This window comes from Panicum virgatum, chromosome 2N (genome assembly GCF_016808335.1).
Source record: "Panicum virgatum strain AP13 chromosome 2N, P.virgatum_v5, whole genome shotgun sequence".
NCBI classification, from domain to species: Eukaryota; Viridiplantae; Streptophyta; class Magnoliopsida; order Poales; family Poaceae; genus Panicum; species Panicum virgatum.
In genome coordinates this window covers 21,192,899-21,209,618 of record NC_053146.1, presented here as the reverse complement: position 1 = coordinate 21,209,618, position 16,720 = coordinate 21,192,899, and the positions used below count along the sequence as shown (strand labels likewise).

The 16,720-nt window shown below is 45.0% G+C and overlaps 2 long non-coding RNA genes across 3 annotated transcripts; one reads left to right on the top strand and one right to left on the bottom strand.

Annotated features, from left to right (window-relative positions):
• Positions 1 to 5,073: 5,073 nt before the first annotated feature.
• On the top strand, positions 5,074 to 5,441 carry LOC120658770. Its single transcript, XR_005668835.1, has 2 exons — positions 5,074 to 5,209; positions 5,305 to 5,441. It is a non-coding gene; the product is annotated as an uncharacterized LOC120658770 (long non-coding RNA).
• Positions 5,442 to 6,180: 739 nt separating this feature from the next.
• Positions 6,181 to 7,816, bottom strand: LOC120660033. 2 transcript variants are annotated; one of them, XR_005669323.1, is made up of 4 exons: positions 7,384 to 7,816; positions 7,025 to 7,148; positions 6,850 to 6,917; positions 6,181 to 6,574 (listed from the first exon to the last, which is right to left on the bottom strand). It is a non-coding gene; the product is annotated as an uncharacterized LOC120660033 (long non-coding RNA). The 2 variants fall into 2 exon arrangements; XR_005669322.1 differs by having other exon boundaries at positions 6,181 to 7,148.
• Positions 7,817 to 16,720: the final 8,904 nt, after the last annotated feature.

Sequence of the window (16,720 nt, the reverse complement as noted above, 5' to 3'; positions counted from 1 at the left end):
TATATAGGTACAAACTGCACATTGGTGTATCATGACACCGAGTGCCTTCCACGAGCAATTCTCGCCGATGGTCGTCTGAACGTAAGAGGTGCTCCATCTCTGGGATTTCCGGAAGGACTGACGTCAGTAGCATCGTGAAGTGCATTCTGAGGACACTTCTTGTAGTTGTGACCCAATGCTCCACATTGGCTGCAACGCTTTTGTGCCTTGCTTGCTTCGGGCTCGTCCATACCATTCCGAATATGACGTGTCTGACGGCGGCCTTTGCCTTTCTTAGTGGCTGGATCAGGAATAAACATCTTATCCTCATTATCCTGAATGAAAGGTCCCACTATTCCAATCCCGTATACCTCATGTCCCCAGGTGGATACATCTGCTTCCTTGCTGAAGTAAGGTGTAACAAATACTCCTAGCTGCAACCTAGACTCTGCACATGCCGCAATGAGATGCGAGCATGGCAAATGCAATAACAAAGGCTTCATGCAGGAGCAGAAGGCTTTGCCATCTACTGTAATCAAACTGTCCTGTACCACCCTATCTCTACGGATACCACGACCAGTTCTATCCTTGCATAGAACCTCAAATCTATACTCCATTATACCTGTCGATATGACGCGTTGTAGTTTTGCCTTTTCTATCTTCTGTTGCATATATTGTGTCATTCTTGTGCAAAACTGAATTTGGGGGTTGCTGATGTTTATGCTTGAAGCCATGTAACGCTCTCTGAAATACTTCATGCACCCATACATGATGAACTCAACAATTCCCACAAGAGGAAAGGCACGACAATGCCGCATAACCATATTGAAATACTCTGCATGGTTCGTTGTCTGAATACCATATCGCACTCCGTTAGTATCATAAAGGAATGACCATTTCTCCTTAGGTGCACCTCGAATCCAGTGTGAAAATGGCTTCTCAATTGAATTTGTAGCCTCTGCAGCCTGACTCGTACTGGTTCCTGATGCCCTTACCTTCACTTGCTATGCAGTCAACTGATCAAGCATCTGCCATAAAGCATTGAATTTTCTCTGTTGATTTTGGATGCACAACCTCTTAAACATATTCTTAAGATCTTTGTTCTTGAAGTGGTCATAGAAGTTTGCACCCATATGCATAATGCACCACCTGTTGTGGACATCAGGCCATAATGGAGGTGTTGTCGCAGTTCCGCGTTGCAATTTCATTATTGATTGTAGCAGACCTGCATGCCTATCACTAATAAGGCACACATCTGGACGTGCAGCAACAACATGAACCTTCACTCGTTTAAGGAACCAATACCAACTGTCTAAGTTCTCATTCTCAACAAATGCAAATGCGAGTGAAACTATTTGGTTGTTGCAATCTACCTCGATTGCGGTGAGTATCTGACCTTTATACATTCCACTCAGAAATGTGCCATCAATGCAGATCACCGGAAGACAACACTGAAATGCCCTAACACAGGCACCTAGGCAAAAGAAGGCTCGTTGCAGAATGCTTTGCCCCTAGTCACGGCTAGTACGAGGTATGTGTCATAAAAGCTTCCAGGATTTCTAGTAGCAACCTGGGATAACATACGAGGTAGGTTATCATATGATGCCTCGTATGTGCCGAACCGCATCTCGAACACCTTTTGTTTAGCCCGCCATGCCTTCAAATAACTAATGGTGTACTGGTAAGTCTGCTCAATGTGTCGAACAATCATTTTTGGCTCATAATTTAGGTTGTCCATAATCAACCCATATAGTTTCTTTGCAACAAAGTCGCATGATATATTGTGATGTGAGGGCTGAACTTCTGACAGCAAACAAGTGTGCTCTGTCACAATGGAACATTTCCAGTTTGACTTCCATTTTCCCTTGAATGCATGTACTCGCCATGGACATCCATCATTCACACACTTCACCTCATATTCTTTACTGCCAGACTTCACGACTCTAAATTCTCGCTTCAATGATATTGCCCATAGTCTCACAGCATCTTTTACGGCTTCAATGTTTGGATATGTTGCACCTTGCACTACCTCATTACCTCTGTACTCCCACTCCTGATTTCGTACGTCTTCTACGACATGATTGCCAAAACCATGCTCCTTCCACTCTTTCGACAATGAGTACTGCTCGTCATCAGATGAGCCCTCATATTCTTCCATCTCCATTGCGGCTTGGTCTTCTGCCTCCATCTCGTCCACGATGCTATGTATCCTCTCTCCCTCATCAGCAAAGCCCTGTGGTCCGATGTTTTGGTTCTCTATCTCTTCTGACTCATCTTCCTCAACATAGTTAGTCTCTCTTCGAATACTCGGAGTTGCTTGATCTGCACCATGTCGGATTTCATTTTGTGTCTTCTCCCGAGTTTGAACAAGAATGGGCAGAGGCCACCCACGCTCTAGAGCTGCTTGCATGTACTTCTGCCAGTCATCAGTGCTGTGTATCATCATCAATTCCCATAAATCACTTTCTACTTCCCAATTAACAAGAGAATGGACGGTCATCACATGTGTCTCCGGATCAACACAGAACCCACGCTGCAGCCACTTATATATGGAACCAAAACTCCTATCCAGAGGTTTATCTATGACGCTAGATGTGCACTTAAAGGCAGAAAGGTCTACTCCATTTGGCCCATACAAAGCATTGTAGTCACCAAAAAATACTTGAAACTGCATCTTGCTCGACATATCTGTATATCACAGAATACTTATTGAGTTATACTCTTTACTTCACTACCTTATTCAATAATCCGTAAAAACTAAGTATGAATTTCAACTACAACATTTAAGTATTCATAACTACGTGATGACACTCAAATTCTATACTGCATATGCGAAATTCTATTCTAAATCGTAATTAATTTATAAATACGTCTCTAATAGTACTGCAATTGTAATAATAAATGCGTAGTCTTAATTTCCTAAACTAATAATAAACGTGTATCCTTAAACTCCTACTTAAATTGGTTCTACTATAGCACTAATTAAATTTAATTACTCTACAATATCAATGGAAAAATACATAAGTTAAATATAATTACCTGCAGATCACAAGTGCGCAATCCGGCAGGACTTTGCCGCTTCCCTTCTCCTCACCCCTCTCTTTTTTTCTGGATTTTTGGTGGAATTTTTGGGCTAAAATGAGAAGGAATGGGGGTGGGGGGCTTATATAGAGGGGGGACCCTGTCGCTCGGGGGGGGGGGGGGGGGCGACAGGCCCCCCTATCGCCCGTTGTGGGGGTGACCGCCCCCCCTCCCCCGCCGAGCCCCCGCACCGCACTGACCGACCGAGGACCGGATCGTAAATTTTTTTTTACAAAAAAGGCCTGTCGCCCACCCCATGGGCGACAGGGGCCATTTTTGAAATTTCTTGGAACGGCCATATATTTTTGAAATTTTAATTTTTTTAAATATAAAAATGAAAAAAAAAGCGACGGGCTCCCTCCTGGAATTGTGGCCCGGGCCAAATTACCTCGCCATTTGGAAGTCCGTGCTGCAGGGTTAGGAAGCCCGAGCCTCCTATTTTCCCCGGGGCGTTTCTTCCCCATCTCGACAGCTCGGGCGCGGCTTCCCCGTCCGCGTCGCGAGGGCCGCGACGGGAGGGAAACAACGTAGCGCCACCTCCGGCGTTCGTCCTGCGCCTCCGCCTCCGAGCTCCGGGGACGGCGCAGCCGAGCAAGGAGCCGTGCAAGAAAGAGGTGTGCAACATCCAGGTCTGTCTCTGTTGGCCCAAAACCAGAAGAGTTGGCTCAATCGGGCGCACACCCGGAGGAAGTCCTACTATACCCCAAAAGCTAGCCCAAGAGAGTCTCTCCCCTACTTTTAAGTTGGTTCAACTCTCCCCCACAACTAATGTGGGATTAATCCTAACAATCTCGGCACAAGAGATTGCGGACCCAGCCCTGATACCAATTGTTGGCCCAAAACCAGGAGAGTTGGCCCAACCGGGCGCACACCCGGAGGAATTCCTGCTACACCCCAAAAGCTAGCCCAAGAAGTGAGAGACTCCCCCCACTTTTAAGTTGGTTCAACTCTCCCCCACAACTAATGTGGGACTAATCCTAATAGTCTCTCCAAGAACATGTTCGACTCCAGGAAGTAGGTACACCTTTTGAAGAATCTGATTGCTTCGTGAGTCCATGGATATTTCTCCATTTAGTTCACATGAATTGGTGGCGGCTTGAGGTATTTGGCCCGGATGCCGGCGCGCTGTTCAGGTTTTAGGAACGGGGAGACCTAGGGACCAACTGGTTTAGGGGGTTAGGAAGAACTCGTGCTACGGTGGTCTTGGTAAATTTGTTCTTTCCATTATGCTCTTCTTTTTATAGTACTTTGATGTTGCACCTCAGTGCACAAGGTGGAAGCATTCAATTAAGTCATTAGTAGTTTCACTGCTTCTAAACACCAAAATATTCATAATGTTGTCCTGAAATTTATATTGATCTCAGCACACTTTGTCTGCCTTTATTTCATTATTCATTTTGTCAGATTGGATGAAGCCTTAGTTGTAATAGTTGAATTAACGATTCAGGAAGTGTCAAAATTTGGTGAATGTTCTCATTTACTCTGTCTTAGTACTCAAGGAAACCTTGCTAATGTTAGCTTGGTAAATTTCAGGTACGGAGATGGTGAGCCAACTGACAATGCCGCTAGGTTCTACAAATGGTTCACGGAGGCAAATGAGAGGGGAGTCTGGTTGAGTGATCTTGAGTATGCTGTGTTTGGTCCGGGCAATCGACAGTACGAGCATTTCAACAAGGTACTCACAAATACAACTTATCAGATCATTTTAATATATGTGTTTCCCCAGTTGTAAAATCTTGTTATGCTGGCATTCATTTTGTTGATCTCTTGGATCTGCTACAGATAGCCAGGGGCGGATACAGGAGGGGGGCTAGGGGGGCTCAAGCCCCCTAAGCTCCCCTAATTACACGTAAAACACTGTAGCAAGACCTCCAAATCACCATTAAATCTTCACACAAATCAACATCTCTATTGTTTCAGCCCCCCCTTGCCTCCAATTCCTGCATCCGCCACTGCAGATAGCCATTGTAGTTGACGACCTCCTAACTGAACAAGGTATGCACATGAGTCATGACTATTGTATGTCTTTTTCATTAGTCAAGCTGTTCAGCTGACCTTAGGTGCTTCATGTTTGCCTAGGTGGAAAACGCCTTGTTCCAGTTGGCCTCGGAGACGATGATCAATGCATTGAGGATGACTTCAATGCATGGTATGTCTTATTAGTTTATCTCAAGCTGAAAATTTGTCATTTGACTGCTTTGGTGTTATTTATGGTGCTCTACCTGAACTCTATTGTTTCCTCAGGAAAGAAGCTCTCTGGCCAGAGTTGGATCGTTTACTTCGTGATGAAAATGATGTCTCCACAGGCACTACTTACATAGCTGCTATTCCTGAATACCGGGTTGAATTCATCAAGCCTGAGCAGGCAGTTCATTTGGAGAGAAACTTCAGCCTTGCAAATGGTCATGCTGTCCATGATGCCCGGCATCCTTGCCGGTAAGAATCTCCCTATTTTCCCTACATTTGCAGTAAGGGCAGAAAACCCCAAGATTTTCTGTAGTATCAAGAACAAGCCATACCTAGAGTCAAGCAGCACTGCTCCAAGCCATACCTAGGTACAATGCTTTTGATGCTTATTTTTGTTGATTGGAGTGCTTCCTACTGTTGTGCCCCATGATATGAAATGTGTAACAAGCATGACACTTCATACTGTTTTGCTGCATATTCTTGTACTAACCATTTCTTTGGTGTTAGTTGTAGAGGACTTGGCGGTAGCAACACATGATCAGAGAAAAGTGAAGTGACCTCCATTATTAGCATCGGAGAAACGTTCAAGATCATAGCTAGATTTTATTCCTCCTGTCTGTCAATTTTTAATATACATGCCCTACTATTTGTCCATTTTTTATGCTATAGGCATCTATCACTACTCCAGCGCCCCCATCACCGCCGGTTCGAAGTGAGCATCACCGCCGGTTTGGGGGGGGGCGTTGGATTTAAGTCGTTGGTGATAGGAGGGGTCATCACCGCCGGTTCATAAACCGTTGGTGATGAGTGCTCATCACCGCCGGTTTGTGGATGGAACCGGCGGTGAAGACCATTTTCCCATCAAAAAAAATATATTCATATAATAATATTGCACCATTTGTACATCATATATAATATATGATTATAGAAGCAAAATTCAATCACATGAGCTCATACATCGAGATTAAATGAAAGAGTTCATACATTAAAATTAAAACAAAGAGTTCATACATCAAGCCTAGTTTTGAGCGTCTCTGTAGCAAACTTAATAACAAGCTGCCCATTACTCTCTGGTTGGGCAATACTTGATATGATTGTAGAAATTAACAATATGACTTATTACATGGAAATTGGACAGAACATACAAGACTTCAAATTTCAGAAGAGCATGCAAAATGTCTACAAGACATGAGACAATCACATTTGTAAAAAGATAGAAATACATGCACAGCAACCTTAGCCGAAGAACAAAATGCAAGTCTGAGAGAGCTGCAACTATTTTACCACAAAGGGATCATGTTGGAGGATATCCAGAGCCACATCATCCCTGTTAATTGTAAATGAAACACCATTAGCATGAGACATTTATAGATTGGATGAATAGACCATGTAAAGGTACGATCACAGGAACAGAATGCTATCCACATACTATATTAGTTCCTTGTGAGTTGTGAGTAAAAGTAAATTATTCTAGCTTAAACTGATAGACGTATTATTTGTAAAAAAATATAAATAAAACAAAACACTAAGTGATACCCGGACACTTTTATCGCATTCCATTGAGGTCATCCCTAAGATTGATGTCAGTCAGATTCAACCCACCTTCAAGTAGTCTTTATTACTTTACACTCAGCATCTCTTCAAGTAGTAGTAGATAATATTCAAAATTACTGCCCATAGACAAAAAAAACTTGTCACCATGAGCAACATGCAAATAAGCTGACATTTAATTTTATGGTGGCTTTTAGAACCTTCACCTTCTGAATTATATACTTACATGACGAGCTTAGTAGCGTGGGCTTGTCACCCAAGCGGGGGCTTGTCACCTTCTTTACATGTGTTCTCTCAGAAAAAAAATATACCCTTTCATGCACCACCCTTCGTCTCTTGTGATATACTAACTGTGTAAATGTAAAGATTTTAGATAACTAACTGTGCCGTAGATAAATGAAATCTTTGTGATATAATGAAGATATCCGCACACTAATGCTGTTACTCTATAATGATTTTTTCAGAGAAAAGATGTATTATACCAACAAATATAAAACTGCTCTGGTGCAGCTTTTCAGCCTAATAGGCAAAAATCTTGTGAGGCATTCTGCCGAACATCTTGCAGGTTGGCTGTGTTCATGTTACCTGGGCTCGGTGCGACAACTCCTCGGGGGCTCAGGGCAGGGGCGTGCCTCTGCACCGGGACGGCACGCCGCTCCTAGCTCCCGCTCCGCAATGCGCTGCACGCAGCCGGCTGCTGCTCGCCGCCGCCGCTGCTTGCCGCCGCCGCTGCGCTGAGTCGCGACGCACCGTGCAGCGCCGCACCGCTCCTCGCCACCACTCCGCGCAACACTGCACGCGGCCGGCCGCTGCTCCCCACGGCCGCCACGCTGCGCAGCGCCGTGCGCCGTCGCGTCCGCATCCCGCGCAGCACGGGAGGAGAGGCAGGGACGGGATCCATGCGCCGCGCGGGACAGGAGGAGAGGATGGGGCCCGTGGAGGAAGAAGGAAGAGATGGGGAGGGGATGGCCGGAGGGGAGGGGAGGGAAGGGAGGAGGAGACGGAAAAGGGAGGGAGGAGATGGATGAGGAAGAGGGACACTGACGGGAGAGGGACAAGATAAAGAAAAAAAATTGTATCACCGCCGGCACCTAAAATGATCCGGCAGTGATGTCTAATCATCACCGCTGATTCGTGTTACGACCCGACGGTGATGTTCGAAAATTTATCACCGCCGGTTCGTAATACGACCCGGCGGTGATGATTGGTCATCACCGCCGGATTCATTTCGAACCGGCGGTGATAGATCGTTTGCAATGACCATATCTGTAGTAGTGTATGGTTATTGGTGTTTGAGCTAGAGGACTATAATTTAAATATCAGTGCAGATTTTAGCTTACAGTAGACAGATCACGTGTTTATTTGGAGTTTCATAATATTGGGCATGTGCAGTTTACAGCTTGGTGCAGATCACATGTCTATGTAACCTGCATATTCAGAATATTGGTGCAGATTTACAACGAAAGCTCATAATCCACATAGTCATATTATGTACAATCCTGTGTACTTTGGTCTTGCTTTCAAATAGCGACAGGGAAAGGGTTGCTTCCAAATGGCGGCAGGGAAGGGGACAGGCAAGGGGGAACGGCTCCCCAGGGATTGGACCTGCCAATTAAATCCCCGCGTGGGGTTTGCTACCCCGGGCAAATATGGCCTTGGTTGCCAAACTAGCCCTTTTTTCTCGAACGCGCAGGAGAACTGCGCATCAATATATTAATCAGAAAAAAGGGGGAAAAGAAACCCCGGAGTGTTACAGAATTAAGGGCCTGCAACCCGCCCTTATACAAAACAGGTTTTTATCAAAAGAAATAAACTAGACCAAGCAAAACCCATGATCCGAACCACCTAAGAGGCAGGGGCTGCCAGGGCGAGGAGGTGAGAAACCCCTCGAGCTCCAGCGACCGACCACTGATGCATCTGTTCTTGGATGGTTGCAACAACATAGGGTAGGTTTGGAGTGACTCCATCAAACACACAGCTATTGCGGTGCTTCCAAATGGACCAGGCTCCTAGGATGATGATGGAATTAAGTCCTTTCTGCACTTGACCAGTAACCCTGTTACTCGCATTAGTCCACCAGTCCTCAAAGGAAAGATCCACAGGTTGTAGTGCAAGTGCTTGCAAGCCAAGGCCTTGTAGGACAGCAAACCAGACTTGTCGGCTGAAGACACAAGAGATTAGCAAGTGATCAATTGTTTCTCCAGATTGGTCACAAAGAGGACATGCTGCAGGGTGATTTAATCCCTTTCTTGCTAGTCTGTCAGTTGTCCAGCACTTCTTGTGTGCTACTGTCCATAAGAAAAATCTGCATTTGCCCGAGGCCCAGCTTTTCCAAATTCTTTCCCAACCATTAAACTGAATGGATCCGATGAAAAAGGCTTCATATGCAGATTTTGTGGAGAAGTTGCCAGAGGTAGAGAATTGCCATATGTGAGTGTCTTCGATTTCTGGCTGCAGTTCAAATCCTTGAAGAAGGTACCAAAGCTGCAAATATTCTAGGAGAACATTCACTGTGAGAGCTCCTTTGATATCCGTAACCCAACTTCTATTTTCAAGAGCAGCATAGACTGTTCTTTTTCTTCCTCTAGCAGTGATAGCTCTAAACAAATGTGGAAGGAGCTTTTCTAGGCTCTGGTGAGCCAACCATCTATCAAACCAGAAGAGTGAGTTCTTTCCATTCCCTACTACGGTCACAACAGCAGCAGCAAAGAAAGCCTGAACTTGGTAAGGAGCTTTGACTGGAAAGAAGGACCATGGTTTATTAGGCTCCGTCTTCTGCAGCCAGAGCCATTTCAATCTTAGGGCCCAACCTAAAAACTGAAGGTGAGAAATTCCCAGGCCGCCCAGGTAGTATGGTCTAGTGACTTTAGGCCAAGCCAGCAAACAGTGTCCTCCTCTCACATCTTTTCTTCCCCGCCACAAGAAACCCCTTCTAATCTTATCAATAGCTTTCAGAGCTTGAGCGGGGAGGTCCAAAGCCATCAGCAAATAAACCATCATAGAAGTAAGGACAAATTGTACTAAAATGCATCTGCCAGCTCTTGAGAGAAGATCAGCCTTCCAGCTTGGAAGTTTGTCGGCAATTCTATCAATAATAGGCTGAACCTGAGCTCTTGTCAGTTTGTGGGGGGAGAGAGGTACTCCAAGGTACTTACAAGGGAATTCTGAAATCTGGCAGGGAAGGAGATTTAGCAGGATTTCTCTATCTTCATTCAGACATTGAATAGGATGAACACTACTTTTTTGCACATTTGTTTTAAGTCCAGAGGCTGCCCCAAAAAGATCCAGAATGTCAAGGGTGATTCTTATATCACTGGCACTAGGCTGCAAGAAAATAACCACATCATCTGCGTACAAGGAAATACGGTGATGTAGCGCTCGTCTGGCTAAAGGTTGCAGGAGTTCTTCCCTAGAAGCCTTCTCAATTAAACGACACAATATATCCATCACAATTATAAAAAGCATTGGTGAGAGTGGATCACCTTGCCGCAGACCACATCGATGTATAATCTTTTCCCCGGGAGAGCCATTCAAGAGGACTTGAGTTGAAGAGGAGGCAAGCAGACCACTTATCATGTCACGCCAAATGGGACCAAATCCCAGGCTTTGCAGCACCTCCAAGAGAAAGGGCCAGGAGACCGAATCAAATGCTTTCATGATATCCAACTTTAGAAGAATACGAGGTTGTTTCTGCTGGTGAAGATATTTTGTGGTATGCTGCACTAACATGAAATTATCCAATATGAAGCGGCCCTTTATGAATGCACTCTGATTAGGTGTGATCATCTGATCCAGCCGGCCAGCTAGCCTATTAGCAAGAAGTTTAGTAATGAGCTTGGCAAAAGAATGGACGAGGCTGATTGGTCTGTAATCTCTGATATTTGTCGCATAATTTCCTGCTCAAAACAGCAGAAACTGCAGCCATAATATCCACTTTAATTATTGGCCAGCACACCTTATAGAACTTCCCAATGAATCCATTCGGTCCTGGAGCCTTGTTTGAGGGAAGAGAACAGATTGTTTTCCAAACTTCTTCCTCAGAGAAAGGGCTCTCTAGTTCAGACAAGTCAAAGCTTGGCATATTCAGCTCTTCCAAATTTACTGTTACCTCTCGGTCAGGGCTTTCCCCCAGAAGAGAACTATAGAAGCTGAAAATATTATTTTCCTTTTCCTCGTGCTTGGTTAGCAAAAGGCCATCATCTGTCAGGAGCTTACTTATGAAGTTTTTCCTCTTCCGGTGTCCAGCGAAGGAATGAAAAAGGGCCGAGCTGGCGTCCCCCTCACTAAGCCAGGTAATACGTGACCTGCTACGGGCAATGGTGCGCTGTAGTGATGAGAGGGCTAGAGAGTAGGGTTTAAGTTTGTTTCACAGTCATAGCTCCATGATAGAGAGATTACGATTGTCTTGTGCAATCTCTAACTGGTGTAAGATCTCCCTGGCAAGTTCCAGCTGTGAATTGACATGTCCTACTTTTTTCTGGCTCCAACTTTGGAGACTTCTAACGGTTGCTTGGAACTTTTTGGCCAGGGTGTCGAACGGGCAGGAAGTCGCTTGAACAGAGGACCAGGCAACCTCGACTGCCTCTTGAAAACCATCAAGAGTTGGCCAAAATTCTGGGAAATGAAATCTAGCTTTGGCAGATTGCACATCATTCAACCCCAAGAGTAATGGACAGTGGTCAGAGCCATCAGATGCACTGCTTTGCAGGAGACAATTTGGGAAAAGTTGTTCCCATTCAGCTGAGTAGAAAACTCTATCAAGCTTGACAAGTGTAGGACTGTCCTGCTGATTGGACCAGGTAAATTTTCGCCCTTTCAAAGGTAGTTCTTTCAGTTCCAGTTCATTAATCACACGACAAAATCTGCCCATCATTGCTCTATTGAGATTCCCATTATTTTTATCTTCAGCACTTGTGATGAGATTAAAGTCCCCAAGAACTGTCCATGGTCCCTGGCAAGCAGATCGCACACAACGCAGTTCTTGCATAAAGAGGATTTTGTTATCATCTCCTTGGGGCCCGTACACACAAGTCAGCCACCAGGGTTGAATGTTGTTAGGAGAGAACTGAATGGAAAGGCTGTAATTAGCAATTCGAGTAGCACTGGCTGGGCCAAGTCCGTGACGCCAAGCTACCACAATTCCTCCGCTTGCACCAATAGCCGGCAAGTCAATCCAATTGGTGAAATCAGAACCCAGCATTGAAAGAATAGTGCCCATGGCATAGCTGACATTTTTGTTTCTTGTAAACAAACGATATCAACCCTTTTTTTTCGCGACTGTGCCTGGGCACGTTTTTCATTAAGAAGAGAAGAGAAGTGTTACAAAAGAGTCGGTTATAGAACCACAACCGACTCCAGAAAAACCCACAAAGACGATTACACGACCCCTATTGAGCGACCCGGAAGCCTACCTAATTTACAAAGCACCGACTCGAGGCACCTGAACCCTGCTTGAAACCAATCAGTAATCTCATCGTACACCCTCGTAAGTACATCATCGACTGTACGCACTCGTCGATCGAAGGTCCTGTCATTCCTCTCTTTCCAAAGCATCCAAGAAGTGAGAATTACCAGGCTGTCGAAACAACGGCGGTTGGCCTTAGGCAATTGTTTCCTCGCTGTGGACCACCAGGAAACAAAGAAAGTGTACTGGGCGTTCGGCGCCAAAGAAATTGTTTTCATCTGGTTGGTGATCCATGACCGCTGTTGGACAGCAGCTCGAAGGAAAACGCATGGGTTACAAGATGACGATTCCTGTGCGTTGTGTGCACAAATGTCGGAGACAGTGGATCACCTGGTAATTGCTTGCCCATTTACGAGAGAAGTTTGGTTTCGCTTGCTGCGTAGAACGATATCAACCCTTGAACATGAAACCAAATTTCTTACTGCATCTTGGCGTGCAATAGAATTGAGTCCACGTACATTCCAACATAAGATTCTTGACGGATTCATTTCCAACAAGGTGGGTGAAATACGACCTCTTGATAATCAGTGGGAAGATCTCAGTGCTTCCAGCTCTTCCTCATCAGGGGCTGCCCACCCGAAAAGAGCAGCCAAAGCCGTAACATATGTGTCTGGTAGCTTGCAGGAAGAAGAAAAAAGCCTACTATACTCCTCCAGACTTTGCTGATCAATGCCTTCTGTCTCCCCAATGAGGTCCAAAGCACGCATCACCTTTTTCTTTGCTCTTGAGGAAGGACCAGTACACGGGGTTTCTGGTCCAAAACCAGCGATACGGCGGCTGCGTCGCAGAGGAGCAGGAGCAGTGTCGTGGGAGCGCAGCCTATTGGCCCTTGGAGTGGGCAAGATTTTCACTGTCTTCTTTGTCATTCTGGTCAAGAAGCGTGCCCTCGGGGATGAGGGCGGGGAGCTGTGAGCTGGAGAAATTGTCGTTGAAGCATCATGCCGCCTCGGCCTCCGGGTGTAGACAATGAGATCATCGGAGAGGGTCCGCAGGGCGCAGGGGCAATCAACGAACAATCAGGTGGAGAAGGGGGGGCCACCTGGTCGTCAGACGGAGCGACTCCCGCCGCCGGGGGAGGGGGCGCCGCTGCCCCCGTCGTTGCCTCTGTGGAAGTCACAGGGGGCATGCCTTCTATGTGCGCTGGTTGCACGTCTTGCATGTGAGCAGGTTGTTCATCGAGGAGAGCGGCCACCACCAAACAATCGCGCCAAACACACTCGAATGCACTAGAACGCACAGGAGATCGTCAAAACGATCTGAACCAGCGATGCCTTGGCGGATCGGTCTGACCGGTTCCGCAGACCGGTCTGACCGGTGTGGAGCAGAGAACCGCGAAGACCTAGAAACGCGAGCTCGGGAGGGACCCCGTCGGAGCTTGCACGGCTAGGGTTGCTCTGAGGTCAACAGACCACTCAGAATGTCTTCAAACGTCGTCGAGACGAAAGAAAAAAGCAATCTAGGGTTGGAAAAGACTAGGGTTTGAGAGATAAAAAGTAATGCGATATTTTGATTGATTCGATTGGGAATACCTCAATTGGCCTTAGCCTTTATATTTATAGGCCGGGGAAGTCGTACCCCTCTCCAAGTCGGTTTATATAAGAATTTTCAAAATAAAACGAAGCCTACTCGGATTACAACTGGACAGACCGGTCTGACCGGTCGGCCTCTGAACTGTCAGAATTGGCTGTCAACATATGCCCCCTGCTTTTTGGTGAGTTTCACAAGCCAAAAAGTAAGAACTATCCTGATGACATGTTTTACACAGAGCATACAAGTCTAAAAAATAAAACTAAGGGCGATATTCAATACCGGTCATCTTCGTCCTCATGCACTTTGTCATACGCTAGGATAGAACTTCTTCAAGTACCTCCCATTGATAGCCCTTGGTAGATGCGCACCTTGCACCGTCTCCACCATATACGAATTACCAGAGATAACTTTGATAATCTTGTATGGACCCTCCCAACTTGGCGACCATTTGCCAAACTTGTTGCTTTTCATCCCAAGAGGCAAAATTGTCTTCCAAACCAGATCCCCAACCTGAAAAGATTTAAGTTTTACCCTTTTGTTGTAAGCTCTGGCCACCCGAAGCTTGTCTTTCTCAATCTATTTCAAAGCCTTTAAACACTTGTCGGTCACCTCATCAATATTATTCATCATCAAATCATGGTAATCAACAGCGGAGAGGTCATTTTGCTTTGCCAATCTATATGCGTCCAGATTTACCTCAACGGGTAAAACGGCCTCTTGACCATACACAAGCTCAAAAGGAGTAACCTTAGTAGCACCATGTCTAGATATACGATGAGCCCACAATGTTTCGGATAACACTTCATGCCACCTCTTAGGATTTTCTTCTATCTTCTTCTTGACAAGTTTGATCAAAATCTTATTACTAGACTGCCTGCCCATTGGACTGAGCATAGTATGGAGATGAGTTGAGCAACTTAATCTTATAAGATTCGGCAAAGGCACGCACCTCTTTTGATATAAATGAAGAACCTTGATCCATTGTCAAAGTTTGTGGAATGCCGAATCTATGAATAATATGCTCAGTAATAAACTCAATTACCTCCTTATGTGTCATATTCTTCAAAGGAACCGCTTCGGTCCATTTAGTGAAATAATCCGTAGCAACCAACACGAAGCGATGCCCTTTTGAAGATGGAGGATTAATTTGTCCAATGAAATCCAATCCCCAACCTCGGAACGGCCATGGCTTAATAATAGGATGCATTAACGCAGCAGGCACCAATTGCAAATCACCAAACCGCTGACATTCTTCACATTTTAAAATAATCGGATAGCATGGTGGGCCAATAAAAACCGGCCCTTCTAAGTAACTACTTTATTTTGGGAGCCGATTGATGAGTACCACAAATACCATCATGAACCTCACCCATAGCAACCCGGGCATGATCCGAGTCTAAACATTTGAGAAGCAAATCTTCGGCAGTTCGACGATAAAGCTCATCGTCAATTAAAACATACTTAAAAGCCAAACGCCGATTATTTCTCTCCGCTCCACGACCAGGATCTCTCAAATATGATATAAGAGGGACCCTCCAATCCTGAGCTTCGGCCGAGACAATTGAATCGTCTTTTTTGGCCGAATCAGAACCAACAGCTGCATTACCGGTCAGACCGGACCGGTCGGACCGGTGCACCCAGAACTAGACACTCGGCTTTTGTTTGCATCGGCTTGCGAATGTTGAAATATTTGTTCGTAACATTATAGCCAGATGCTTGCTGAGCCAGAGTATTTGCCTTTCCATTCTCTTCCCTCGGAATATGTTTGATAATAAATTCATCGAAAGAAGAAATAATATCGAGGCATTTATCAAGATATGCATTTAGAGAACCATTATAGCACTGGCATACCTTAGATACTTGCTGCACCACCAAAAGAGAATCTCCAAAGGCTTCAACATGCTTCACGCCCATGGATTGCAAGAATTCCAAGCCAAATAGAAGAGCCTCATGTTCAACTTGGTTATTTGTGCACTCTTTTTCCAATCGGTTTGAAAATTCAAAAACAGCACCATTCAGAGAAATAAGAATAGCACCAATCCCTTGACCATCATCACAAACCGATCCATCAAAGTACAACTTCCATGGTGTGCAAGTAATATAGCCGACTTCTAGATCATGCTTGTCAATTAATCCGATGCTCAACAATAAAATCCGCTACAATTTGGCCTCTCATAGATTTTAAATGTTCACAAGCCAAATCATATTCAACCAAAGCATAAGCCCACTTGCCGATTCTACCACTCAAAATTGGTTTTTGTAACATATGTTTGATCACATCGGTTTGACACACTACTATACAAGTACTAGATAGTAGATAATGCCTTAATTTGGTACAAGCATAATAAAGAGACAAACACAACTTCTCAATAAATGTATACCTCGTCTCCACATCAATAAGTCGTCGGCTTAAATATGTAATGATATACTCCTTCCCTTCGGTTTCTTGAGTCAAAACAGCCACAATAACCTTGTCTTCATCAGCCACATAAAGTCTGAAAGGTACTCCTCTCCTAGGTGCTTTGAGTACGGGTGGCGAAGACAAATAAATCTTGATCTTCTCAAACGCTTCTTGCTGTTTTGCCCCCCAAGTAAATTCGGTTTCATCTTTTAACCGAAGAATAGGAGTAAAAGCATCGATCTTCCCGGACAAGTTTGATATAAACATTCTCAAGAAATTTACCTTGCCCAAGAACTTCTATAAATCCTTCTTGCATGTAGGGGCTTCAACCTTCCTCATGGCTTCAATTCTTTTAGGATCAATCTCTATTCCCTTCTCATGAACAATGAAGCCAAGAAACTTTCCAGCCGATACACCAAAAGTACATTTGAGTGGATTCATCTTCAAACCATACCGGTGCATCCTCTCAAGAGCAAGTCTCAAATCGGCTAAATGATGATCCAAACCGGCCGATTTAATGACAATAT